The sequence below is a fragment of the Salvelinus alpinus genome, chromosome 17, assembly GCF_045679555.1.
Source record: "Salvelinus alpinus chromosome 17, SLU_Salpinus.1, whole genome shotgun sequence".
NCBI classification, from domain to species: domain Eukaryota; kingdom Metazoa; phylum Chordata; class Actinopteri; order Salmoniformes; family Salmonidae; genus Salvelinus; species Salvelinus alpinus.
This window is the reverse complement of record NC_092102.1, coordinates 55334453-55361516: the sequence shown is the minus strand read 5'-3', so window position 1 is coordinate 55361516 and position 27064 is coordinate 55334453. Positions and strand designations below refer to the sequence as shown.

The window sequence follows — 27064 nt, the reverse complement described above, 5'->3', positions numbered from 1 at the left end:
AACTTTTGTCCCCCCGCCCCGGGCTCAAACCAGGGACCCTCTGCACACATCAACAACTGACACCCACGAAGCATCGTTACCCATCGCGCCACAAAAGCCGCGGCCCTTGCAGAGCAAGGGGAACAACTACTTCAGGTCTCAGAGCGAGTGACGTCACCGATTGAAACACTATTAGCGCGCACCACCGCTAACTAGCTAGCCATTTCACATCGGTTACATACGCATAACGAGCAGCTCATTTTATAGACACAAGATGCTACACCGAAGACCAATCGGAAACTCATCTCTCGGCATGTCCAGCCCACTCATTATCTCAGCCAATCATGGCTAGCGGGAAGGTACCGTTTGAGCCCATCCCGTTCCCCTTCCAGATGTAATATTTTTTTTACTGGGCTGTTTCCGCGAAGCATATACAATTGCGTTATCCATCATCTTAGCGAACACTATTCATATCAAAAGTGCACATGACTGTGCTCTTTCATGTCCCTCACACAGACCTAGACGCTCTCAACCTGGCATGAAAAAAAATATTAAAGTATTTGGAAATATCAGTTGGTTTTGTGATGAATGAGCCATCTGATTCAATGAATGAAGGGGCTGAGTTTTCCCTTTTCCCAAAAATGTATTTAAGGTGCTCCAAAGCTTTTTACTATCGTTCTTTATGTCATTTATCTTTGTTTCATGGTGTCGTTTTTTTCAATTTATTCAGTTTAGTCACATGATTTCTCAATTTGCAATACGTTTGCCAATCGGTTGTGCAGCCAGACTTACTTGCCATTCCTTTAGCCTCATCCCTCTCAACCACACAATGTTTCAATTCCTCATCAATCCACAGGGATTCAACAGTTTGTACGATCATTTTCTTAATGGCTGCATGCTTATTAGTAACTTGAATAAGTAGTTTCATAAATGTGTCAAGTGCAGCGTCTGGTTGTTCCTCATTACACACCATGGACCAACAAATATTCTTTACATCATCAACATATGAATCACTACAAAACTTATTGTATGACCTCTTATACACTATATTAGACCCAGCCTTTGGAACTGTGGTTTTCCTAGATATGGCTACTATATTGTGATCACTACATCCTATGGATTTGGATACTGCTTTCAAGCAAATGTCTGCATCATTAGTAAAGATGTGATCAATACATGTTGATGATTTCATTCCTGTGCTGTTTGTAACTACCCTGGTAGGTTGACTGATAACCTGAACCAGGTTGCAGGCACTGGTTACAGTTTGAATCTTTGTCTTGAGTGGGCAGCTTGATGAAAGCCAGTCAATATTTAAATCACCCAGAAAATGAAAATATACCTCTATGTTGATATCACATCTGGCAATATGAGCTACGACATTAATATTTGTGTAAACTCTTCAAAGTTGTTCTGTGGGTGACACTGAGTAGACTGATTTCATTGGTCCACAATCCACAAGTAAGGCTGTACAGTGAAATATTAGTGTGCCCCCAATGCAATTTTAAAGTCTAACACATCCACAGTGTGAGTTCAACTGATTTATACTTTTTTTGGTCAAATTAATAATTGTATTTTCTTGAATTTATATAACATTCCAACCATGTTAAGCATTATCTAGTCAAAATATTGCATGATTCCATTATTTATATCAATTTGCATCACTTTCATATAGGGACTTTTATTTAGAAGGCGAAACGCAAATTCCACTCGTGGCTAATCCTTAATGTGCCTGTTTTCACATAGGTGTTCAATGCTGTTTCAGTTCTGAACACGCTCTAGTCATAGAAAGTGGTAGAGGCCTCACGTGGCCAAACGGCCATTTTAGCCTGGGCAGCACCATTGAGGGCTTCCAACATTTTTTATGTAGTCAACTGGGTGGGACTTCCAACTTCATTGGCTGATCGCCCCTGGTGACCCTGTTGAAGTAATGTCCAACAGGGTCATCAAGAAGAAGAAAATGTACTACTTCAAAATAGAGATAGTCTATTTTTTTAAATCACTGACGCTATAGTGGCACAGATAGAGAGATGAGTCCTCTATTTATCTCTATGGCTAGCTCTACTCTGCTGTAGTACTGTTGGCAAGTGCAGCCAGGACACACAGACCAATACCTGGACAAGAGAGACTTGACTGAGTTTTTGGAGAGTTTTTATATCAAAAGGTAAATGTATATTCATGTAACCGTTGTGTGTTTTAAACCGAAGTGGCTTTAGCTGTTTGGGCAAAGTTAGGTACTTTAGCCAAGTTTCGTCACTATCCAGGCCATTAAACGTTAGCTACTGTTAGCGCGCTGTGGAGGCTACACGGTCACTGCGGCTGGCTAATCAAGTCCAGATGCTTTAGCTAATTAGCTAGCTAGATATTTAGTTATAGGGTAGTTAGCAGCGAAAGACATGCAGAAGAGGGGCTCTCATGCTCTCTCTCCACATAACGGAACAGCTAACTATTCAAATTCCTGTACGTTTCAGCACCAGCTCGCTGAACAACCAGAGCAGAGCGCCAGCAGTAAATCCGTTACCACTTAATTTACCAGCTAGCTACACTGATGGATGGATATATAGGGATCCATCTTGATGAGTTGCTTTTACCGGCCAGTGAGTTATCTGGTTGACAGGGTTTATGGTAGAAATCCATTTTAGCACGTTGGGGGCGATTAAACAACGGAGACCCATTCACTTTCAATGGAGGGAAGCGAAGTTGGCGGTGACCATTGGGCATTCAAGAATTGGCTAGGGAGCGAGACCAACGTTGTGGAAAGCTGAACTTTTGCATACTCCGCCACATCGCGTTGCGATTGACAAATCAAAGGTCACTCGTTTCCAGCCTCTACTGGATTGTTTTTGCATACCTAGCACTTTGTAGCCTGCTAGCACCGACACGAGGGCGAAGCTAGAGTGGCTATCCATTTATAGTGGATGACTTCTGTTAGGTTCAGATGGAACAGCTCAGCTTCTGGGGAAAATACCAAGATGGTGAGGGAAGACACTGTCCTGATTTCTTTGTTTGTGGTTCCATTAGTAACTCTTTGAATTAGAGACTGTTGTATCGTTTTGACTGTCTAGGGTCCATTTGTCCAGTTTTTCTGTACAACAATGAGTCTCACGTGCAGCACGTCGTCAGTGTTGAGGCAGTGCCAGCCGAGCTGAATCACATGGTGAGGAAGACGAGCGCTTTGTGCGCTGGGCCACCGCAGTCTCTGTCGCAACAACAACTAAAAAGGAGAGGTGGCTGGCTGTCGCTTCTAACAGGGAGAGTATGTCTAATACATTTAGATTAATACATTTTCCTTATTTTATCTGTGTCCTCTCTCTCTCTCTCTCTCTCTCTCTGTATGTCTCTTACTGAACAAAAATATAGTTCATAGAAGGAAACCAGTCAATTGAAATATGTTAATTAGGCCCAAATCTATGTATTTCACATGACTGGGCAGGGGTGCAGCGAACTGGGGAGCCAGCCCCAGGCAATCAAAATGAGTTTTCCCCCACAAAAGGTCTTTATTACAGACAGAAATACTCCTCAGACGATCCCGTAGGTGAAGAAGCCGGATGTGGAGGTCCTGGGCAGGCGTGGTTACACGTGTTCTTTGGTTGTTCATCAAAGCACAGTAAATAGTCCATGTGCCACCACTATGTGGCTGCATCTGAAACACACCAGTAACCAACGTTAACTTCTTTTCCTTATTGGCCCGGTCGGAGCATTTGGTCAAAAATCGACAGAATTTACTCTGGCCCGGACATGGTATAGTTCTTAAATGCATTGTGGTCATTCAGGGACCATACACTGAGTATACCTTCTAAGACAAACATTCCCAAAGAGAGCTGGACGTGGCACACTATCAACAGTAGCCAGTATATTGCTAGTATGTTCACTTTTGAAGGTTTACTATTGTAAATCACTTTCCCTAAAATAAATGAGCTCAGTGAGTATGTTGATGGACGCTTCTTTTTGCTCTGGACAGCTTGTGTGTGCTGTGTGTAGGCATTAACTGATGTACTGCTGGAGAAGCTGTGACTGGCGGAGCGTGGTGGTCAAATACGAATAGCATGACATTTAGGCATGTAGTCTTCAATGGTATACTGCCACAGAGCAGAGAGGTAAATGTTGAACTGGAATGCAAAAAATGTGCTGTACTGGCCCAGTCGGGGACAAGATCTACTCGCCCATCACATGTTTTTACAGGCCCCGGGCTAGTGGGCTTTTGTTAATGTTGGACCCTGCTCGTAAAATAAATTAATGTGCCAGAACAATAGGCTAAGTGGATTTCATTGCCAAGATTGTGCAAAGCTGTCATCAAGGCGAAGGCTGGCTGCTTTAAAGAATCTCAAATATATAACACTGTTTTGGTTACTACATGACTCCATATGTGTTATTTCATAGTGTTGATGTCTTCACTATTGTTCTACAATGTAGAAAATAGTAAAAATAAAAGAAAAACCCTGGAATGAGTAGGTGTATCCAAACTTTTGACTGGTACTGTATATAAATGTACAAAAATGTCTAAAAACCTGTTTTCGCTTTGTCATTTTGGAGTATTGTGTGTAGACTGATGAAATGTGAAATGCTTACTGACAGGCCCTTCCCGACAATGCAGAGAGAAAGACCAGGTGTAGATCAACAGTGAAATGCTTACTGACAGGCCCTTCCCGACAATGTAGAGAGAGAAAAAATTATAGAAAAGTAATAGTAAATACACTATTATACACAGGGTACCAGTACTGGGTCAGTGTAACTAGACTACAGTTGAAGTCGGAAGTTTACATACACTTAGTTTGGAGTCATTGAAACTCGTTTTTCAACCACTCCACAATTAACAAACTATAGTTTTGGCAAGTTGGTTAGGATATCTACTTTGTGCATGATACAAGTAATTTTTCCAACAATTGTTTACAGACTATTTCACGTATAATTCACTGTATCACAATTCCAGTGGGTCAGAAGTTTACATACACTAAGTTGACTGTGCCTTTAACTTTTTGACGCTAGGGGTCAGATTTTTTAATAAAAAAAAAAAAACGTTCCCAAGGTAAACGGACTATTTCTCAGGTCCAGATCGTAGAATATGCATATAATTTACAGATTAGGATAGAAAACACTCCAAAGTTTCCAAAATTGTCAAAATATTGTCTGTGATTATAACAAAACTGATTTTGCATGCGAAAACCTGAGGAAATCTAATTGTGAGTGATTTTTAAAAATATTTTTGATCTGTGTTTCATTTCCCGTCTTTCTTCCATTTAAGGGGGTATCAACCAGATTCCTTTTCCAATGGCTTCCTCAGGCTGACCGGGCTTTAGACATAGTTTCAGGCTTTTATTTTGAAAAATGAGCGAGATTTTTCAAAACGAGTCAGGTGTCCTTTGATTAGTTCCTGCGCGCGAGAGGGGTAGCTCTCCATTTTCTTTCTCTCTTTTATTGAATAGGTTACGGTCAGGTTGAAATATTATCGATTATGTATGTTAAAAACAACCTGAGGATTGATTATAAAAAACATTTGACATGTTTCTACGAACATTACGGATACTTTTTGGAATTTTCGTCGAACGGAACGAGGCTGTAGTTTTCTGAACATAACGCGCAACCCAAACGCCGTTTTTTTTTGTTATAAAAGTAATATTTATCGAACAAAAATAACATTTATTGTGTAACTGGGAGTCTCGTGAGTGCAAACATCTGAAGATTATCAAAGGTAAGCGATTCATTTTATTGCTTTTCTGACGTTCGTGACCATGCTAATTTGGGGCTAGCTGTTCTAGCATTGATTGATACACTCACGAAAGCTTGGATTGCTTTCGCTGTAAAGCATATTTTCAAAATCTGACACGATAGGTGGATTAACAACAAGCTAAGCTGTGTTTTGGTATATTTCACTTGTGATTGCATGATTATAAATATTTTTAGTAATATTTGGCGCCCTGCAATTCAGCGGTTGTTTAGGAAAATGATCCCGCTAAAGGGATCCGTAGCGCACAGAGGTTAATAACAAAGACCGTAATTTGCCAGAATTTTAAGTAATTATGACATAAAATTCAAGGTTGTGCAATGTAAAAGCAATATTTAGACTTAGGGTTGCTACCCATTAGATAAAATACGTAACGGTTCCGTATTTCACTGAAAAAATAAACGTTTTGTTTTCGAAATGATAGTTTCCAGATTTGACCATATTAACCTCACTAGGGTATGCGTCCCACCTCGTCAACAGCCAGTGAAACTGCAGGGTGCCAAATTCAAAACAACAGAAACCCCATAATTAAATTTCCTCAAACATACAAGTATTTTACACCATTTTAAAGATACACTTGTTGTAAATCCAGCCACAGTGTCCGATTTCAAAAAGGCTTTACGACGAAAGCACACCAAACGATTGTTAGGTCAGAGCCAAGTCACAGAAAAACACAGCCATTTTTCCAGCCAAAGAGAGGAGTCACAAAAAGCACAAATAAAGAGAAAATAATCACTAGCCTTTGATGATCTTCATCAGATGACACTCATAGGACTTCATGTTACACAATACATGTATGTTTTGTTCGGTAAAGTTCATATTTATATCCCAAAATCTCAGTTTACATTGGCACGTTATGTTCAGTAGTTCCAAAACATCCGGTGATTTTGCAGAGAGCCACATCAATTTACAGATGAGTAGTTTTCCTCCTAACTCTGGTATGTATACAGTCTGGGATGAGGAGTTTGCCTCCTAACTCTGGTATGTATACAGTCTGGGATGAGGAGTTTGTCTCCTAACTCTGGTATGTATACAGTCTGGGATGAGGAGTTTGCCTCCTAACTCTGGTATGTATACAGTCTGGGATGAGGAGTTTGTTGTCTCCTAACTCTGGTATGTATACAGTCTGGGATGAGGAGTTTGCCTCCTAACTCTGGTATGTATACAGTCTTATACCCTTGACTTTTTTCATATATCAGTTTTTTAAAGCGATTTCTAATCTTTTGAATGAATGGTTCACCTTTTTGTAGCTATTCAACGTTTGGAACCACGATAACCAGTATGTTGTTGAAATTTGAATTGAAAAAAAGCGTTGCTGTGTCAGTTCCTGGAACCATAATCTCAGAAAGAGATTCAGCCCTACTGGAATTGGAATGTCTGTGTACTTCCTGAATTGAAATGGAATTGACCCCAACTAGCTGTGATATCTCCAGAGAACTTTAACAGTAACTCGAAGGAAACAGGAGATGGGTTGGGTCTGAAATGCCCTTTGGACTCTGGTCAAAAGCAGTGCACTATTTAGGGAATAGGATGCCATTTCAGATGATGGACTTCTCACTGAAGCTCGGTTTGCATCCAATTGGCGACAGATGTTCATGTGAATATTCTAAAATCTTCATAGGAACAATACGTGCATTTTCCCACCAGAGATGTTTCCATCAAATGTATTTGTTGCGGATAAAAGGCTGTGCGTGATGAAGTTAAATGCGTTTCCATCGCATTTTCAAAACAAAATAATGGTATTATATAGCGATTATGCCCATGGTATTGGAATGTTGATGAGATTATTATTGACAAAATGGAGAGATTCTTTTTATTTGTCAAACGGCAGCCAAGCACTGATGATCATGTCACTACTCATTTTGTGGACAGTGTGCACATAGGCAGACTTGGCTCTCAGGAGAAGTGTGCTATGACAGTCTCTCTCAATAGCAAGGCCATGCTCCCTGAGTCTGTACATAGTCAAAGCTTTCCTTCATTTTGGGTCAGTCACAGTGGTATTCTGCAACTGTGTACTCTCTGTTTAGGGCCAAATAGCATTCCAGTTTGCTCTGTTTTTTGTTGTTGATTCTTTCCAATGTGTCAAGCATTTATCTTTTTGTTTTCTCATGATTTGTTTGGGTCTAATTGTGTTGCTGTCCTGGGGATCTGTGAGGTCTGTTTGAACAGAGCCCCAGGACCAGCTTGCTTAGGGGACTCTTCTCCAGGTTCATCTCTCTGCAGGTGATGGATCTGTGAGGTCTGTTTGAACAGAGCCCCAGGACCAGCTTGCTTAGGGGACTCTTCTCCAGGTTCATCTCTCTGTAGGTGATGTCTCTGTGGGGTGTGTTTGTGGACAGAGCCCCAGGACCAGCTTGCTTAGGGGACTCTTCTCCAGGTTCATCTCTCTGCAGGTGATGGCTTTGTTATGGAAGGTTGGGGGATCGCTTCCTTTTAGGGGGTTGTACAATTTAACGGCTCTATTCTGGATTTGGATAATTAGTGGGTATCGGACTAATTCTGCTCTGCTTGCATAATTCGGTGTTTTCCGTTGTACACAGAGGATGTTTTTGGTGTTTGTCCCATTTTGTGAATTCTTGGTTTGTGAGCGGACCCCAGACCTCACAACCACAAATGGTAATGGGTTCTATAACTGCTGCTACTTGCTGTTTATTATCTATGCACAGTCACTTTACTTACCCATACCTACATGTACATATTACCTCGACTAACCTATACCCCCGCACATTGACTTGGTAGTACCCCCTGTATATAGCCTCGTTATTGTTACATTTTATGTTTTTTTACTTGAGTCTATTTATTTTTCTTAACTGCATTGTTGGTTAAGGGCTTGTAAACGTTTCACGATAAGGTTTATTCGGCGCATGTGACAACTAAAATTTGATTTCAAGTATTTTTATCCAGATCCTAATTGGTATGTCGGATTTTATGTTCCTTTTGATGGCGTAGAAGGCCCTTCTTGCCTTGTCTCTCAGATTGTTCACAGCTTTGTGGAAATGACCTGTGGTGCTGATGTTTAGGCAGAGGTATGTATAGTTTTTTTTGTGTGCTCTAGGGCAACAGTGTCTAGATGGAATTTGTGTTTGTGGTCCTGGCAACTGGACCTTTTTTTTAACACCATTATTTTGGTCTTACTGAGATTTACTGTCAGTGCCCAGGTCTGACAGAATCTGTGCAGAAGATCTAGGTGCTGCTGTAGGCGCTCCTTGGTTGGGGAAAAAAAACCTTGGTTGGGGACAGAAGCACCAGATCATCAGCAAACAATAGACATTTGACTTCAGATTCTAGTAGGGTGAGGCCGGGTGCTGCACACTGTTCTAGTGCCCTCGCCAATTCTTGATATATATATGTTGAAGAGGGTGGGGCTCAAGCTGCATCTCTGCCTCACCCCACGGCCCTGTGGAAAGAAATGTGTGGTTTTTTTGCCAATTGTAACCACACTTTTCTTGTTTGTGTACATGGATTTTAGAATGTCGTATGTTTTTCCCCAACACTGCTTTCCATTAATTTGTCTAACAGACCCTCATGACAAATTGAGTCAAAAGCTTTTTTGGAGTCAACAAAGCATGAGAAGACTTTGCCTTTGTTTTGGTTTGTTTGTTTGTCAATTAGGGTGTGCAGGGTGAATATGTGGTCTGTCGTAAGGTAATTTGGTATAAAGCCAATTTGACTTTTGCTCAGTACATTGTTTTCGCTGAGGAAATGTACGAGTCTGTTAATGATAATGCAGAGGATTTTCCCACGGTTGCTGTTGATGCATATCCCACGGTAGTAATTAGGGTCAAGTTTGTCTCCTCTTTTGTGAATTGGGGTGATCAGTCCTTGGTTCCAAATATTGGGGAAGATGCCAGATCTGAGGATGTTAAAGAGTTTAAGTATAGCCAATTTTCAGTTGTGTATTTCTGTAATGTTTTATAGATTCACCATAGTGAAGGAGTAGGCTCAGATTTTTTGGGTCTGTTTTTTGGTTGAACAGGTTTCTCAATTTAAAAAAAAAAGTTTTTGCGTTCTTCATCAAACCATTTGTCACTGTTGGTTATTTTCTTATGTTGTCTGCTTGAAATGTTTAGATTTGATAGGGAAGCTGAGAGGTCAAATATAGAGGTCGACCGATTATGATTTTAACGCCGGTACCGATTATTGGAGGGCCAAAAAAAGCCTAAACCGATTAATTGGCCGATCTGAATTTAAAAAAAATGTGTAATAATGACAATTACAACAATACTGAATGCATGTTCAATTTGGTTTAAATAATGCAAAAACAAAGTGTTGGAGAAAAAAGTAAAAGTGCAATATGTGCCATGTAAGAAAGCTAACGTTTAAGTTCCTTGCTCAGAATCAATCAATCAATCAAACATGAGAACATATGAAAGCTGGTGGTTCCTTTTAACATGAGTCTTCAATATTCCCAAGTAAGAAGTTTTAGGTTGTAGTTATTATAGGACTATTTCTCTCTATACGATTTGTATTTCATATACCTTTGACTATTGGATGTTCTTATAGGCACTTTAGGATTGCCAGTGTAACAGTATAGCTTCCGTCCCTCTCCTCGCTCCTACCTGGCCTCGAACCAGGAACACAACGACAACAGCCACCCTCGAAGCAGCGTTACCCATGCAGAGCAAGGGGAATAACTACTCCACGTCTCAGAGCGAGTGATGTTTGAAACGCTATTAGCGCGCACCCCGCTAACTAGCTAGCCATTTCACATCGGTTACACCGGCCTAATCTCGGGAGTTGATAAGCTTGAAGCACAGTGAAGAGCTTCTGGCAAAACGCAGGAAAGTGCTGTTTGAATGAATGCTTACGAGCCTGCTGCTGCCTACCACCGCTCAGTCAGACTGCTCTATCAAATCATAGACTTAATTATAACATAATAACACACAGAAATATGAGCCTTAGGTCATTAATATGGTCGAATCCGGAAACTATCATCTCGAAAACAAGATGTTTATTCTTTCAGTGAAATACGGAACCGTTCCGTATTTTATCTAACGGGTGGCATCCATCAGTCTAAATATTCCTGTTACATTGCACAAACTTCAATGTTATGTCATAATTACGTAAAATTCTGGCAAATTAGGCGGCCCAAACTGTTGCATATACACTGACTCTGCGTGCAATGAACGCAAGAGAAGTGATACAATTTCACCTGGTTAATATTGCCTGCTAACCTGGATTTCTTTTAGCTAAATATGCAGGTTTAAAAATATATACTTCTGTGTATTGATTTTAAGAAAGGCATTGATGTTTATGGTTAGGTACACATTGGAGCAAAGATACGCGGGACACGCTAGATAAACTAGTAATATCATCAACCATGTGTAGTCAACTAGTGATTATGATTGATTGATTGTTTTTTATAAGATAAGTTTAATGGTAGCTAGCAACTTACCTTGGCTTCTACTGCATTCGCGTAACAGGCGGGCTCCTCGTGGAGTGCAATGTAATCAGGTGGTTAGAGCGTTGGACTCGTTAACTGTAAGGTTGCAAGATTGAATCCCCCGAGCTGACAAGGTAAAAATCTGTCGTTCTGCCCCTGAACGAGGCAGTTAACCCACGGTTCCTAGGCCGTCATTGAAAATAAGAATGTGTTCTTAACTGACTTGCCTAGTTAAATAAAGATTAAATAAAGGTGTTAAAAAAAAACGCCCAAATTGGTGTAAAAAAATACAGATTTCCGATTGTTATGAAATCTGCCATTCCGATTAATCAGTCGACCTCTAGTTGTGACCTGTTTTTGTTGGTTGTTGTCTAGTGGGGCATACACCTCCAGGTAGGTGTTTGTCCCCCTGTGTTCTGAGGGTGTCAGGTTCTTGTCCAGTTCTGGCATTTAGGTCACCACAGACTAGTACATGTCCCTGGGCCTGGAAATTGTTGATCTTCCCCTCTAGGATGGCGAAGCTGTCATCGTTAAGGTACAGGGATTCTAGTGGGGGGTTATAGGTAGCACACATGAGAGTTTTTTTTGTTGTCTCTCTCCCCTGTCCTCTGTCTCGCTCCCTATCTCATTTAAGACTGCTTTCTGGAGTCTCTTTGTTTTTCCAATGTTCTCGGTGAGTCAGGGTTTCTGTTAGGTGCAGGACAACGGATTTTAATTTACCAGACCCATATGCATTGGATGTTTAACCCATTGGGGTGTCCACCCGCGGTGCTCAGAATGACAGAAATCACACTTAGTTTTTATGGCAACAGAACATAAAACTCCTTTAATGAAGCAGCCAATAAAACGTCATTTTCAAACATTTGCCAAAATGCAAACAGCGCACCTGGGAATTCAGCATTCTAAACAGCGCACCTGGGAATTCAGCATTCTAAACAGCGCACCTGGGAATTCAGCATTCTAAACAGCGCACCTGGGAATTCAGCATTCTAAACAGCGCACCTGGGAATTCAGCATTCTAAACAGCGCACCTGGGAATTCAGCATTCTAAACAGCGCACCTGGGAATTCAGCATTCTAAACAGCGCACCTGGGAATTCAGCATTCTAAACAGCGCACCTGGGAATTCAGCATTCTAAACAGCGCACCTGGGAATTCAGCATTCTAAACAGCTGATGAGCGCTGCTCCATATGTGACAGAGATTAAAATCTGCTAGAAATGTAGAAAGAGGGAGAATCTAAAGATGCAACAACTAGGATGTTGTTTGTGTAAATGGATTTTATAATGTTGGATGTTTTTCCCCCCAACACCGCTTTCCATCAATGTGTCTAGCAGACCCTCATGCCAAATTGGGTCAAAAGCTTTTTTTGAAATCAACAAGGCATGAGAAGACTTTGCCTTTGTTTTGGTTTGTCAATTAGGGTGTGCTGGGCGAATACGTGGTCTGTCATAAGGTAATTTGGTAAAAAGCCAATTTTTGACATTTGCTCAGTACATTGTTTCACTGAGGAAATGTACGAGTCTGTTAATGATAATGCAGAGGATTTTCCCAAGGTTGCTGTTGACACATATCCCACGGTAGTTATTGGGGTCAAATTTGTCTTCACTTTTGTGGATTGGGGTGATCAGTCCTTGGTTCCAAATATTGGGTAAGATGCCAGAGCTGAGGATGATGTTTATGTATAGCCAATTGGAATTTGTGGTCTGGATATTTTATAATTTCATGTAGGATACCATCAACACCACAGGCCTTTTTGGGTTGGAGGGTTTGTATTTTGTCCTGTAGTTCATTCAAGGTAATTGGAGAATCCAGTGGGTTCTGGTAGTCTTTAATAGTTGATTCTAAGATTTGTATTTGATCATGTTTTTGCTGTTTGTTCTTTGTTATAGAGCCAAAAAGTGGTTTATCCATACATCTTCATTTTTCCATACATCTGCCGTTTATGCTGTTGTCTGTGCCCAATAATGTTTGTACCATGTTTTGTGCTGCTGCCATTGTGTTGCTACCATGCTGTGTTTTCATGTGTTGTTGCCATGCTATGTTGTCTTAGGACTCTTTTTATTTGGTGTTGTGGTGTCTCGTCGTGATGTGTGTTTTGTTCAATATTGAATTTTTTGTCTCCGCAGGAGGCCCAGTTAAATAAAGGTAAAATAAAAAATAACTCTGTTTAGTGGGTTCCAATTTTCCCAGAAGTGGTTAGATTCGTCAATTACATTTCTGACGTGCTGTTCCTTCTTCTTCCGTAGTGTATTTCTGTATTGTTTTAGTGATTCACCATAGAGAAGGCGTAGGCTCAGGTTTTCTGGGTCTCTATGTTCTTGGTTGGATAGGTTTCTCAATTTCTTTCTTAGGTTTTTGCATTCTTCATCAAACCATTTGTCACAGTTGGTTATTTTCTTAAGTTGTCTGCTTGAAATGTTTAGATTAGATAGGGAAGCTGAGAGGTCAAATATACTGTTTAGGTTTTCTACTGCCAAGTTCACACCTTCACTATTACAGTGAAACGTTTTGTCCAGGAAGTTGTCTAAAAGGGATTGAATTTGTTGTTGCCTACTTGGTTTTTTGGTTGGTTTCTATACTAGTTTCCTTCAGTCTAAAGCATTTCTTAATATTATGTTGTTCATTTGGTTTTGATGCCCCATGATTGATTATTGCTCTGTTCAAGTAGACTGTGGATTTGCTGTGATCTGATAGGGGTGTCAGTGGGCTGACTGTGAACGCTCTGAGAGACTCTGGGTTGAGGTCAGTGATAAAGTAGTCTACAGTACTACTGCCAAGAGATGAGCTATAGGTGTACCTACCATAGGACTCTGGGTTGAGGTCAGTGATAAAGTAGTCTACAGTACTGCTGCCAAGAGATGAGCTATAGGTGTACCTACCATACGAGTCCCCTCAAAGCCTACCATTGACTATGTACAGACCCAGCGTGCGACAGACCTGCAGCAGTTGTGACCTGTTTTTTAATTTCTTTTTGTCATAGTTGTGTCTAGGGGGGCAGATGGGGGAGGGAATGCTGTCACCTCCAGGTAGGTGTTTGTCCCCCTGTGTGCTGAGGGTGTCAGGTTCTTGTCCAGTTCTGACATTTAGGTCACCACAGACTAATACATGTCCCTGGGCCTGGAAATGGTTGATCTCACCCTCTAGGATGAAGAAGCTGTCATTTGTTAAAGTTTTGGGATTCATTTGGGGGGATATAGTTAGCACACATTTGTATTTCTCTCCCCTCTCTCTCGGTCTCTTCCCTCTCTCTCGGTCGCTCTTCTGTCTCTTTCTCTGTCTCTCGGTCTCTCTGAAGGCATTCAGTTTCTCTTCAGCGGGTCTGTTCCTCTTCTAAATTGCTCTATAGTAACAGTGTAGTGTCTGTAGGGTTGCTAACAGCAGTTTTGTTCCTCTTCTAAATCAGAGACTCATCAACAGTTATTACATTAGTCATGAGGAAGTGATACATTCTCTCCCAGTCAACATCTTGCTCAGTGTTTCACAACCCTGGTCCTCCAGTACCCCCATCAGTGTTTCCCAACACTGGTCCTCCAGTACCCCCAACAGCCCAACCCTGGTCTTCCAGTACCCCCCAACAGCCCAACCCTGGTCCTCCAGTACCCCCCAACCCTGGTCCTCCAGTACCCCCATCAGTGTTTCCCAACCCTGGTCCTCCAATACCCCCATCAGTGTTTCCCAACCCTGGTCCTCCAATACCCCCATCAGTGTTTCCCAACCCTGGTCCTCCAGTACCCCCCATCAGTGTTTCCCAACCCTGGTCCTCCAGTACCCCCCCATCAGTGTTTCCCAACCCTGGTCCTCCAGTAACCCCCCCCCCCCCCCATCAGTGTTTCCCAACCCTGGTCCTCCAGTACCCCCCCCCCCATCAGTGTTTCCCAACCCTGGTCCTCCAGTACCCCCCCCCCCCCCCATCAGTGTTTCCCAACCCTGGTCCTCCAGTACCCCCCCCATCAGTGTTTCCCAACCCTGGTCCTCCAGTACCCCCCCCCCCCATCAGTGTTTCCCAACCCTGGTCCTCCAGTACCCCCCCCCATCAGTGTTTCCCAACCCTGGTCCTCCAGTACCCCCCCATCAGTGTTTCCCAACCCTGGTCCTCCAGTACCCCCCCATCAGTGTTTCCCAACCCTGGTCCTCCAGTACCCCCCAACAGCCCAACCCTGGTCCTCCAGTACCCCCATCAGTGTTTCCCAATCCTGGTCCTCCAGTACCCCCCAACAGCCCAACACTGGTCCTCCAGTACCCCCAACAGCCCAACCCTGGTCCTCCAGTACCCCCAACAGCCCAACACCCCCATCAGTGTTTCCCAACCCTGGTCCTCCAGTTCCCCCATCAGTGTTTCCCAACCCTGGTCCTCCAGTACCCCCCCATCAGTGTTTCCCAACCCTGGTCCTCCAGTACCCCCCCATCAGTGTTTCCCAACCCTGGTCCTCCAGTACCCCCCAACAGCCCAACCCTGGTCCTCCAGTACCCCCATCAGTGTTTCCCAATCCTGGTCCTCCAGTACCCCCATCAGTGTTTCCCAATCCTGGTCCTCCAGTACCCCCAACAGCCCAACCCTGGTCCTCCAGTACCCCCAACAGCCCAACCCTGGTCCTCCAGTACCCCCAACAGCCCAACACCCCCATCAGTGTTTCCCAACCCTGGTCCTCCAGTTCCCCCATCAGTGTTTCCCAACCCTGGTCCTCCAGTTCCCCCATCAGTGTTTCCCAACCCTGGTCCTCCAGTTCCCCCATCAGTGTTTCCCAACCCTGGTCCTCCAGTTCCCCCATCAGTGTTTCCCAACCCTGGTCCTCCAGTTCCCCCATCAGTGTTTCCCAACCCTGGTCCTCCAGTTCCCCCATCAGTGTTTCCCAACCCTGGTCCTCCAGTTCCCCCATCAGTGTTTCCCAACCCTGGTCCTCCAGTACCCCCCCAACAGCCCGACCCTGGTCTTCCAGTACCCCTCAACAGCCCAACCCTGGTCCTCCAGTACCCCCATCAGTGTTTCCCAACCCTGGCCCTCCAGTACCCTCCAACAGCCCAACCCTGTTCCTCCAGTACCCCCCAACAGCCCAACCCTGTTCCTCCAGTACCCCCCATCAGTGTTTCCCAACCCTGGTCTTCCAGTACCCCCCCAACAGCCCGACCCTGGTCTTCCAGTACCCCCCCAACAGCCCAACCCTGTTCCTCCAGTACCCCCCAACAGCCCAACCCTGTTCCTCCAGTACCCCCCATCAGTGTTTCCCAACCCTGGTCTTCCAGTACCCCCTCAACAGCCCAACCCTGGTCCTCCAGTATAATCTACATCAGTGCTTCCCAACCCTGGTCCTCCAGTACCCCCAACAGTGTTTCCCAACCCTGGTCCTCCAGTACCCCCAACAGTGTTTCCCAACCCTGGTCCTCCAGTTCCCCCCAACCCTGGTCCTCCAGTACCCCCATCAGTGTTTCCCAACCCTGGTCCTCCAGTACCCCCAACAGCCCAACCCTGGTCCTCCAGTACCCCCAACAGCCCAACCCTGGTCCTCCAGTACCCCCAACAGGCCAACCCTGGTCCTCCAGTACCCCCAACAGGCCAACCCTGGTCCTCCAGTACCCCCAACAGGCCAACCCTGGTCCTCCAGTATCCCCCATCAGCCCAACCCTGTTCCTCCAGTACCCCCCAACAGCCCAACCCTGTTCCTCCAGTACCCCCTCAACAGCCCAACCCTGGTCCTCCAGTATAATCTACATCAGTGCTTCCCAACCCTGGTCCTCCAGTACCCCCAACAGTGTTTCCCAACCCTGGTCCTCCAGTACCCCCAACAGTGTTTCCCAACCCTGGTCCTCCAGTACCCCCAACAGTGTTTCCCAACCCTGGTCCTCCAGTTCCCCCCAACCCTGGTCCTCCAGTACCCCCATCAGTGTTTCCCAACCCTGGTCCTCCAGTACCCCCAACAGCCCAACCCTGGTCCTCCAGTACCCCCAACAGCCCAACCCTGGTCCTCCAGTACCCCCAACAGGCCAACCCTGGTCCTCCAGTACCCCCAACAGGCCAACCCTGGTCCTCCAGTACCCCCAACAGGCCAACCCTGGTCCTCCAGTACCCCCAACAGGCCAACCCTGGTCCTCCAGTACCCCCCATCAGCCCAACCCTGGTCCTCCAGTATCCCCCATCAGCCCAACCCTGGTCCTCCAGTATCCCCCATCAGCCTAACCCTGGTCCTCCAGTATCCCCCATCAGCCCAACCCTGGTCCTCCAGTATCCCCCATCAGCCCAACCCTGGTCCTCCAGTATCCCCCATCAGCCCAACCCTGGTCTTCCAGTATCCCCCATCAGACCAACCCTGGTCCTCCAGTATCCCCCATCAGCCCACCCCTGGTCCTCCAGTATCCCCCATCAGCCCAACCCTGGTCCTCCAGTACCCCCCAACAGCCCAACCCTGGTCCTCCAGTACCCCCATCAGTGTTTCCCAACCCTGGTCCTCCAGTATCCCCCAACAGCCCAACCCTGGTCCTCCAGTACCCCCAACAGTGTTTCCCAACCCTGGTCCTCCAGTACCCCCCCGACAGCCCAACCCTGGTCCTCCAGTACCCCCCCCCCCCCCCCCCGACAGCCCAACCCTGGTCCTCCAGTACCCCCCCCCCCCCCCCCGACAGCCCAACCCTGGTCCTCCAGTACCCCCCCCCCCGACAGCCCAGCCCTGGTCCTCCAGTACCCCCCCCCCCGACAGCCCAACCCTGGTCCTCCAGTACCCCCCCCCCGACAGCCCAACCCTGGTCCTCCAGTACCCCCCCCGACAGCCCAACCCTGGTCCTCCAGTACCCCCCCCGACAGCCCAACCCTGGTCCTCCAGTACCCCCCCCGACAGCCCAACCCTGGTCCTCCAGTACCCCCCCCGACAGCCCAACCCTGGTCCTCCAGTACCCCCCCGACAGCCCAACCCTGGTCCTCCAGTACCCCCCCCGACAGCCCAACCCTGGTCCTCCAGTTCCCCCCCGACAGCCCAACCCTGGTCCTCCAGTACCCCCCCGACAGCCCAACCCTGGTCCTCCAGTACCCCCCCCCCCCCCCGACAGCCCAGCCCTGGTCCTCCAGTACCCCCCCCCCCGACAGCCCAACCCTGGTCCTCCAGTACCCCCCCCCCGACAGCCCAACCCTGGTCCTCCAGTACCCCCCCCGACAGCCCAGCCCTGGTCCTCCAGTACCCCCATCAGTGTTTCCCAATCCTGGTCCTCCAGTACCCCCCAACAGCCCAACACTGGTCCTCCAGTACCCCCAACAGCCCAACCCTGGTCCTCCAGTACCCCCAACAGCCCAACACCCCCATCAGTGTTTCCCAACCCTGGTCCTCCAGTACCCCCCCATCAGTGTTTCCCAACCCTGGTCCTCCAGTACCCCCCCATCAGTGTTTCCCAACCCTGGTCCTCCAGTACCCCCCAACAGCCCAACCCTGGTCCTCCAGTACCCCCATCAGTGTTTCCCAATCCTGGTCCTCCAGTACCCCCATCAGTGTTTCCCAATCCTGGTCCTCCAGTACCCCCAACAGCCCAACCCTGGTCCTCCAGTACCCCCAACAGCCCAACCCTGGTCCTCCAGTACCCCCAACAGCCCAACACCCCCATCAGTGTTTCCCAACCCTGGTCCTCCAGTTCCCCCATCAGTGTTTCCCAACCCTGGTCCTCCAGTTCCCCCATCAGTGTTTCCCAACCCTGGTCCTCCAGTTCCCCCATCAGTGTTTCCCAACCCTGGTCCTCCAGTTCCCCCATCAGTGTTTCCCAACCCTGGTCCTCCAGTTCCCCCATCAGTGTTTCCCAACCCTGGTCCTCCAGTTCCCCCATCAGTGTTTCCCAACCCTGGTCCTCCAGTTCCCCCATCAGTGTTTCCCAACCCTGGTCCTCCAGTACCCCCCAACAGCCCGACCCTGGTCTTCCAGTACCCCTCAACAGCCCAACCCTGGTCCTCCAGTACCCCCATCAGTGTTTCCCAACCCTGGTCCTCCAGTACCCCCATCAGTGTTTCCCAACCCTGGCCCTCCAGTACCCTCCAACAGCCCAACCCTGTTCCTCCAGTACCCCCCAACAGCCCAACCCTGTTCCTCCAGTACCCCCCATCAGTGTTTCCCAACCCTGGTCTTCCAGTACCCCCCCAACAGCCCGACCCTGGTCTTCCAGTACCCCCCCAACAGCCCAACCCTGTTCCTCCAGTACCCCCCAACAGCCCAACCCTGTTCCTCCAGTACCCCCCATCAGTGTTTCCCAACCCTGGTCTTCCAGTACCCCCTCAACAGCCCAACCCTGGTCCTCCAGTATAATCTACATCAGTGCTTCCCAACCCTGGTCCTCCAGTACCCCCAACAGTGTTTCCCAACCCTGGTCCTCCAGTACCCCCAACAGTGTTTCCCAACCCTGGTCCTCCAGTTCCCCCCAACCCTGGTCCTCCAGTACCCCCATCAGTGTTTCCCAACCCTGGTCCTCCAGTACCCCCAACAGCCCAACCCTGGTCCTCCAGTACCCCCAACAGCCCAACCCTGGTCCTCCAGTACCCCCAACAGCCCAACCCTGGTCCTCCAGTACCCCCAACAGGCCAACCCTGGTCCTCCAGTACCCCCAACAGGCCAACCCTGGTCCTCCAGTATCCCCCATCAGCCCAACCCTGTTCCTCCAGTACCCCCCAACAGCCCAACCCTGTTCCTCCAGTACCCCCTCAACAGCCCAACCCTGGTCCTCCAGTATAATCTACATCAGTGCTTCCCAACCCTGGTCCTCCAGTACCCCCAACAGTGTTTCCCAACCCTGGTCCTCCAGTACCCCCAACAGTGTTTCCCAACCCTGGTCCTCCAGTTCCCCCCAACCCTGGTCCTCCAGTACCCCCATCAGTGTTTCCCAACCCTGGTCCTCCAGTACCCCCAACAGCCCAACCCTGGTCCTCCAGTACCCCCAACAGCCCAACCCTGGTCCTCCAGTCCCCCCAACAGGCCAACCCTGGTCCTCCAGTACCCCCAACAGGCCAACCCTGGTCCTCCAGTACCCCCAACAGGCCAACCCTGGTCCTCCAGTATCCCCCATCAGCCCAACCCTGGTCCTCCAGTATCCCCCATCAGCCCAACCCTGGTCCTCCAGTATCCCCCATCAGCCTAACCCTGGTCCTCCAGTATCCCCCATCAGCCCAACCCTGGTCCTCCAGTATCCCCCATCAGCCCAACCCTGGTCTTCCAGTATCCCCCATCAGCCCAACCCTGGTCCTCCAGTATCCCCCATCAGCCCAACCCTGGTCCTCCAGTATCCCCCATCAGCCCAACCCTGGTCCTCCAGTACCCCCCAACAGCCCAACCCTGGTCCTCCAGTACCCCCATCAGTGTTTCCCAACCCTGGTCCTCCAGTATCCCCCAACAGCCCAACCCTGGTCCTCCAGTACCCCCAACAGTGTTTCCCAACCCTGGTCCTCCAGTACCCCCCCCGACAGCCCAACCCTGGTCCTCCAGTACCCCCCCCCCCCCCCCCCCCGACAGACCAACCCTGGTCCTCCAGTACCCCCCCCCCCCCCCCCCCCGACAGCCCAGCCCTGGTCCTCCAGTACCCCCCCCCCCGACAGCCCAACCCTGGTCCTCCAGTACCCCCCCCCCGACAGCCCAACCCTGGTCCTCCAGTACCCCCCCCGACAGCCCAACCCTGGTCCTCCAGTACCCCCCCCGACAGCCCAACCCTGGTCCTCCAGTACCCCCCCCGACAGCCCAACCCTGGTCCTCCAGTACCCCCCCGACAGCCCAACCCTGGTCCTCCAGTTCCCCCCCGACAGCCCAACCCTGGTCCTCCAGTACCCCCCCGACAGCCCAACCCTGGTCCTCCAGTATAATCTACATCAGTGCTTCCCAACCCTGGTCCTCCAGTACCCCCAACAGTGTTTCCCAACCCTGGTCCTCCAGTACCCCCAACAGTGTTTCCCAACCCTGGTCCTCCAGTTCCCCCCAACCCTGGTCCTCCAGTACCCCCATCAGTGTTTCCCAACCCTGGTCCTCCAGTACCCCCAACAGCCCAACCCTGGTCCTCCAGTACCCCCAACAGCCCAACCCTGGTCCTCCAGTACCCCCAACAGCCCAACCCTGGTCCTCCAGTACCCCCAACAGGCCAACCCTGGTCCTCCAGTACCCCCAACAGGCCAACCCTGGTCCTCCAGTACCCCCAACAGGCCAACCCTGGTCCTCCAGTACCCCCCAACAGCCCAACCCTGTTCCTCCAGTACCCCCTCAACAGCCCAACCCTGGTCCTCCAGTATAATCTACATCAGTGCTTCCCAACCCTGGTCCTCCAGTACCCCCAACAGTGTTTCCCAACCCTGGTCCTCCAGTACCCCCAACAGTGTTTCCCAACCCTGGTCCTCCAGTTCCCCCCAACCCTGGTCCTCCAGTACCCCCATCAGTGTTTCCCAACCCTGGTCCTCCAGTACCCCCAACAGCCCAACCCTGGTCCTCCAGTACCCCCAACAGCCCAACCCTGGTCCTCCAGTCCCCCCAACAGGCCAACCCTGGTCCTCCAGTACCCCCAACAGGCCAACCCTGGTCCTCCAGTACCCCCAACAGGCCAACCCTGGTCCTCCAGTATCCCCCATCAGCCCAACCCTGGTCCTCCAGTATCCCCCATCAGCCCAACCCTGGTCCTCCAGTATCCCCCATCAGCCCAACCCTGGTCCTCCAGTACCCCCCCCCCGACAGCCCAACCCTGGTCCTCCAGTACCCCCCCCGACAGCCCAACCCTGGTCCTCCAGTACCCCCCCCGACAGCCCAACCCTGGTCCTCCAGTACCCCCCCCGACAGCCCAACCCTGGTCCTCCAGTACCCCCCCGACAGCCCAACCCTGGTCCTCCAGTTCCCCCCCGACAGCCCAACCCTGGTCCTCCAGTACCCCCCCCCCCCCGACAGCCCAACCCTGGTCCTCCAGTACCCCCCCCCCGACAGCCCAACCCTGGTCCTCCAGTACCCCCCCCGACAGCCCAACCCTGGTCCTCCAGTACCCCCCCCCCCCCCCCCCCCCCGACAGCCCAGCCCTGGTCCTCCAGTACCCCCCCCCCCGACAGCCCAACCCTGGTCCTCCAGTACCCCCCCCCCGACAGCCCAACCCTGGTCCTCCAGTACCCCCCCCGACAGCCCAACCCTGGTCCTCCAGTACCCCCCCCGACAGCCCAACCCTGGTCCTCCAGTACCCCCCCCGACAGCCCAACCCTGGTCCTCCAGTACCCCCCCGACAGCCCAACCCTGGTCCTCCAGTACCCCCCCCGACAGCCCAACCCTGGTCCTCCAGTACCCCCCCCGACAGCCCAACCCTGGTCCTCCAGTACCCCCCCCGACAGCCCAACCCTGGTCCTCCAGTACCCCCCCGACAGCCCAACCCTGGTCCTCCAGTACCCCCGACAGCCCAACCCTGGTCCTCCAGTACCCCCCCCGACAGCCCAACCCTGGTCCTCCAGTACCCCCCCCGACAGCCCAACCCTGGTCCTCCAGTACCCCCCCCGACAGCCCAACCCTGGTCCTCCAGTACCCCCCCCGACAGCCCAACCCTGGTCCTCCAGTACCCCCCCCGACAGCCCAACCCTGGTCCTCCAGTACCCCCCCGACAGCTCAACCCTGTTCCTCCAGTACCCCCCGACAGCCCAACCCTTAATGCTGGTGTTGGAGTCATGCGAGGCCACACAGTCTTGGGTGAAGAGGGTGTACAGGAGGGGGCTGAGCACTCTCACAACGGTTTCTTTTGCATAGTTAGAAAAGGGAAGTGTGGAGTGCAATAGAGATTGCATCATCTGTTGGGGCGGTATGAGCATTGGAGTGGGTCCAGGATGTCTGGGATGATGTTGTTGATGTGAGCCATGAACAGCCTTTCATAGCACTTCATAGCTACAGATGTGAATGCAACGGGACGATGGCCATTTAGACAGGTTACCTTTGTGTTCTTGGGCACAGGGACTATGGTGGTCTGCTTGAAACATGTTGGTATTACAGACTGGGTGAGGGAGGTTGAAAATGTCAGTGAAGACACTTGCCAGCTGGTCAGAGCATGCTCTGAGTACTTGTCCTGGTAATTCGTCTGGGCCTTTGTGTGTTTTAGATCATGAGGTATTAGTGTATTGTAATGTCGTGTCAGACTCTGGTGTAGTTAACCAGTTACCAGACGGACAGGGTAATGATTACATAGAGACATGCTGTTTACACCTGGTACTAGTGGTACAGGTTACAGGGCTGTGTTCATTTTGGCAGCCATTTTAGATTTAGTTTTACTAGTTTTAGTCTTAAAATAAATTTTTACATTTTGAGTAATTTCGTCCTTTAGTTTAGGACAATGTTTGTCTAGTTTTAGTCAGCCATTTGAGTCACATAGTCTGTCAATTTCTCTCTAACTTCCATTTGGTCCAGCCTTGTCCAACCAGGCCGACTATCCCCTTGCATACCTTAGCTGGCAGCATTTATATTGTGGCAGATTGTAACCAGTGCCAGCCATAATTAACCATATACTATAAAGCCTTGGCTAGAGGTTAAACAATTTACTGATCTGATTATTCTCCCCATCATAACCGTCAAGAGGGTAAATAAGTGGTTACCTCGAAAAGGGGAGAATTTGACTTTCAAGAAATGCCAGAAGTATTACTGTATCCCTAATATTCAACAATTAGCATTCCTTTTCCCATTGGAGAAAAGCACTGCAACTCACATGTATTGACCGCAAGAGACCGTAACACAGAATAGCAGCGCTAAATGGAGCTTCTCATGAGATCAAAGCAAAAATATCCTACATGAGGTAGGAGAGAGTGAACATTATTGTTTATAGTTAGGGTTAGTTACAAGTCAAGTGTCCTGTCTTTACGTCAGTTCAAAACATTGACAAGTGACTGAAGAGACATCAGCTCAGTCAGATCATGTAACTGAGGGAGGTAATCCATGAGGGGGAGTGTATGAGTGCACACTTCGGAAGAAGGGTAGAGAATCGGACCGCATTCATTCATCCCTGTCCTTCTGGTCCGTGTACGTCCCTGTCCTTCTGGCCCCTGTCTTTCCCTGGCCTTGTGGTCCTGGTCATTTTGGTCTCTTTCTTTCTGGTCCCTGTCCTACTGGTCTGTGTCCTTCTGGTCCGTGTACGTCCCTGTCCTTCTGGCCCCTGTCTTTCCCTGGCCTTGTGGTCCTGGTCATTTTGGTCTCTTTCTTTCTGGTCCCTGTCCTTCTGGTCCCTGTCCTTCTGGTCCGTGTACGTCCTTCTGGTCCGTGTACGTCCCTGTCCTTCTGGTCCTTGTCCTTTTAGTCCCTGTTCTTAATATTTTGTACACTGTGTATGTTGCCCTAAGAGTTTCATAAAGTTGGTAGAATTGTATTCTAAATGATTCACAGCTGTAATGACTGCCAAAGGTGCTTCCACCACATCCTCCAGTGATTTTCTAACGTTTCCTGTTGCAAAGCCATATCCCAAATATAAATACAGTAACGTACACACTAATGGGTCAAAACAAATAGTGCTTTTTAGACACAACTGCAAACATCAAGGAGTAGGGCATATAAGGACTTGGTCTGATGGGAATGATGTCATCGGCCTCCCCCCTTGCTTGAGGAACGATAGAGGCGCAATATAAAACAAAAGAGGAAAGGCCCACCCCCCTACTTGTGCTATGTCATTACATACCTGGACTACCTATTGTTAAAGGGGAATTTCATCCTGGGCGAATCTGGGCTTGTTTTCATCATGTCCGAGGCATTTCTAGGACAGTGAGATGTGCTTCACACAATGCCCAGGAGGAAGGCAGGTCTGGGCATCGCGCGCTGAATGATACACCCTATGACAGCCCAGGAGGAAGGCAGGTCTGGGCATCGCGCGCTGAATGATACACCCTATGACAGCCCAGGAGGAAGGCAGGTCTGGGCATCGCGCGCTGAATGATACACCCTATGACAGCCCAGGAGGAAGGCAGGTCTGGGCATCGCGCGCTGAATGATACACCCTATGACAGCCCAGGAGGAAGGCAGGTCTGGGCATCGCGCGCTGAATGATACACCCTATGACAGCCCAGGAGGAAGGCAGGTCTGGGCATCGCGCGCTGAATGATACACCCTATGACAGCCCAGGAGGAAGGCAGGTCTGGGCATCGCGCGCTGAATGATACACCCTATGACAGCCCAGGAGGAAGGCAGGTCTGGGCATCGGGCGCTGAATGATACACCCTATGACAGCCCAGGAGGAAGGCAGGTCTGGGCATCGCGCGCTGAATGATACACCCTATGACAGCCCAGGAGGAAGGCAGGTCTGGGCATCGCGCGCTGAATGATACACCCTATGACAGCCCAGGAGGAAGGCAGGTCTGGGCATCGCGCGCTGAATGATACACCCTATGACAGCCCAGGAGGAAGGCAGGTCTGGGCATCGCGCGCTGAATGATACACCCTATGACAGCCCAGGAGGAAGGCAGGTCTGGGCGTCGCACGCTGAATGATACACCCTATGACAGCCCAGGAGGAAGGCAGGTCTGGGCATCGCGCGCTGAATGATACACCCTATGACAGCCCAGGAGGAAGGCAGGTCTGGGCGTCGCGCGCTGAATGATACACCCTATGACAGCCCAGGAGGAAGGCAGGTCTGGGCGTCGCACGCTGAATGATACACCCTATGACAGCCCAGGAGGAAGGCAGGTCTGGGCATCGCGCGCTGAATGATACACCCTATGCCGACTTCCGGTGTATTGATGGGGGAGGTCTGACAATACATGTAGTCCTGCTTTGTGGCACGATGGCTCTATGTTACACCAGATAATCATTCACAAGCATTTCGCTACACCCGCAGTAACATCTGCTGAATATTTGTATGTGACCAATAAAATGTGATTTTGATTTTGTGATACTGACCACACTACGTTTTTGTGGGTGTAGATATGGTTGTCCTTGTTCGATAGAGCCATTGGACGTCATTCAGCAACGCTCCTATCAGCAGATTCATTGGACGTCTTTCAGCCACAATCCTATCAGCAGATTCGTTGCTAATTATATAAGCTGACACATTTTTTCCCCAGTCTCTCATGTGGGGCGGTGCTTCGTGCTCTGGCCCCGTCCTTCCCCCAAGGCAGGCACACACAAGTTATAACATTACAACCAGCCGCCTAAATCTAGGTGTACCAGCAAACGTTAGCACATGACTGGCGTTGGCTAGCTAGTTAGCCTGGCGCCTGCTAACTGGTTACTATGCGCCAGGCCTCCTGTTTGTAACTTTTTAGGGAACATGTAACATTAGAAACTGGAAATAGTTTTACTAGCTAACTATAACATAATTGACAAGGGTTGACATTGGTTATGATTATGATAGATTTATTTCAAAATCACTAAATTATAGGCATGACGCAAAATGGAATTCCAAACGGATGCAAATAACAATTATTGGCTATCCAACAAGCTAGCTAAATAAGTTTACTAGCTAACATTGAGGAGAAGCTATAATACAACAATTTAAATGTTTGAAAATCTCTAAAACTGATAAGCTGGTTTTACTATAAATATATTTGCCTACGCATGCCTGTGAAATATGGCTGTAGCTAGATACTGTCAGCCTACCTACCTAGATACATTTGTTTGGTCGCTGTGCAAAGGTTGAGATTTATTTCATATTTCTGTCAATTAGGGTAGATATTGTTCTACACGTAATCTCTGCCTATGTGCCTGTTCAAGCTGTACAATGTGTTACAGACAATACCGTGTGGTGCCTGGGCTTCTTCCTGGAGTGAATTATTGGAGAGAAATATTCCTGTTGGGTGGGTACTGGAGGACCAGGGTTGGGCTGTTGGGGGGGTACTGGAGGACCAGGGTTGGGAAACACTGATGGGGGTACTGGAGGACCAGGGTTGGGAACTGTAACCCGTGGACTGTATCCCTTTCGATGGATTAGACATTATGCTGGATTTCAAGCAGAAGATGACTCGAGGACCTGGATGGCAGTTTGATCATGACAACACTCCGCCCAGAGTTCTCTGAACTCACTATGTTTCTTTGGAATTTCATCATGACCACCT

The 27064-nt window shown here is 48.8% G+C and overlaps 1 protein-coding gene across 2 annotated transcripts in view; it reads left to right on the top strand.

Moving 5' to 3' along the window:
* The first annotated feature begins 2007 nt into the window (after positions 1–2007).
* LOC139543183 (monocarboxylate transporter 1-like) overlaps positions 2008–27064 on the top strand; it is a 56306-nt gene continuing 31249 nt past the window's right edge. Inside the window, exon 1 of one of the 2 annotated variants that reach the window (XM_071349450.1) lies at positions 2008–2140. The gene's annotated coding sequence lies outside the window, so the exon portion shown is untranslated. Of the gene's footprint in view, positions 2141–2826; positions 2952–27064 lie in introns of those variants that run through there. The other variant, XM_071349451.1, reaches the window with a different exon arrangement.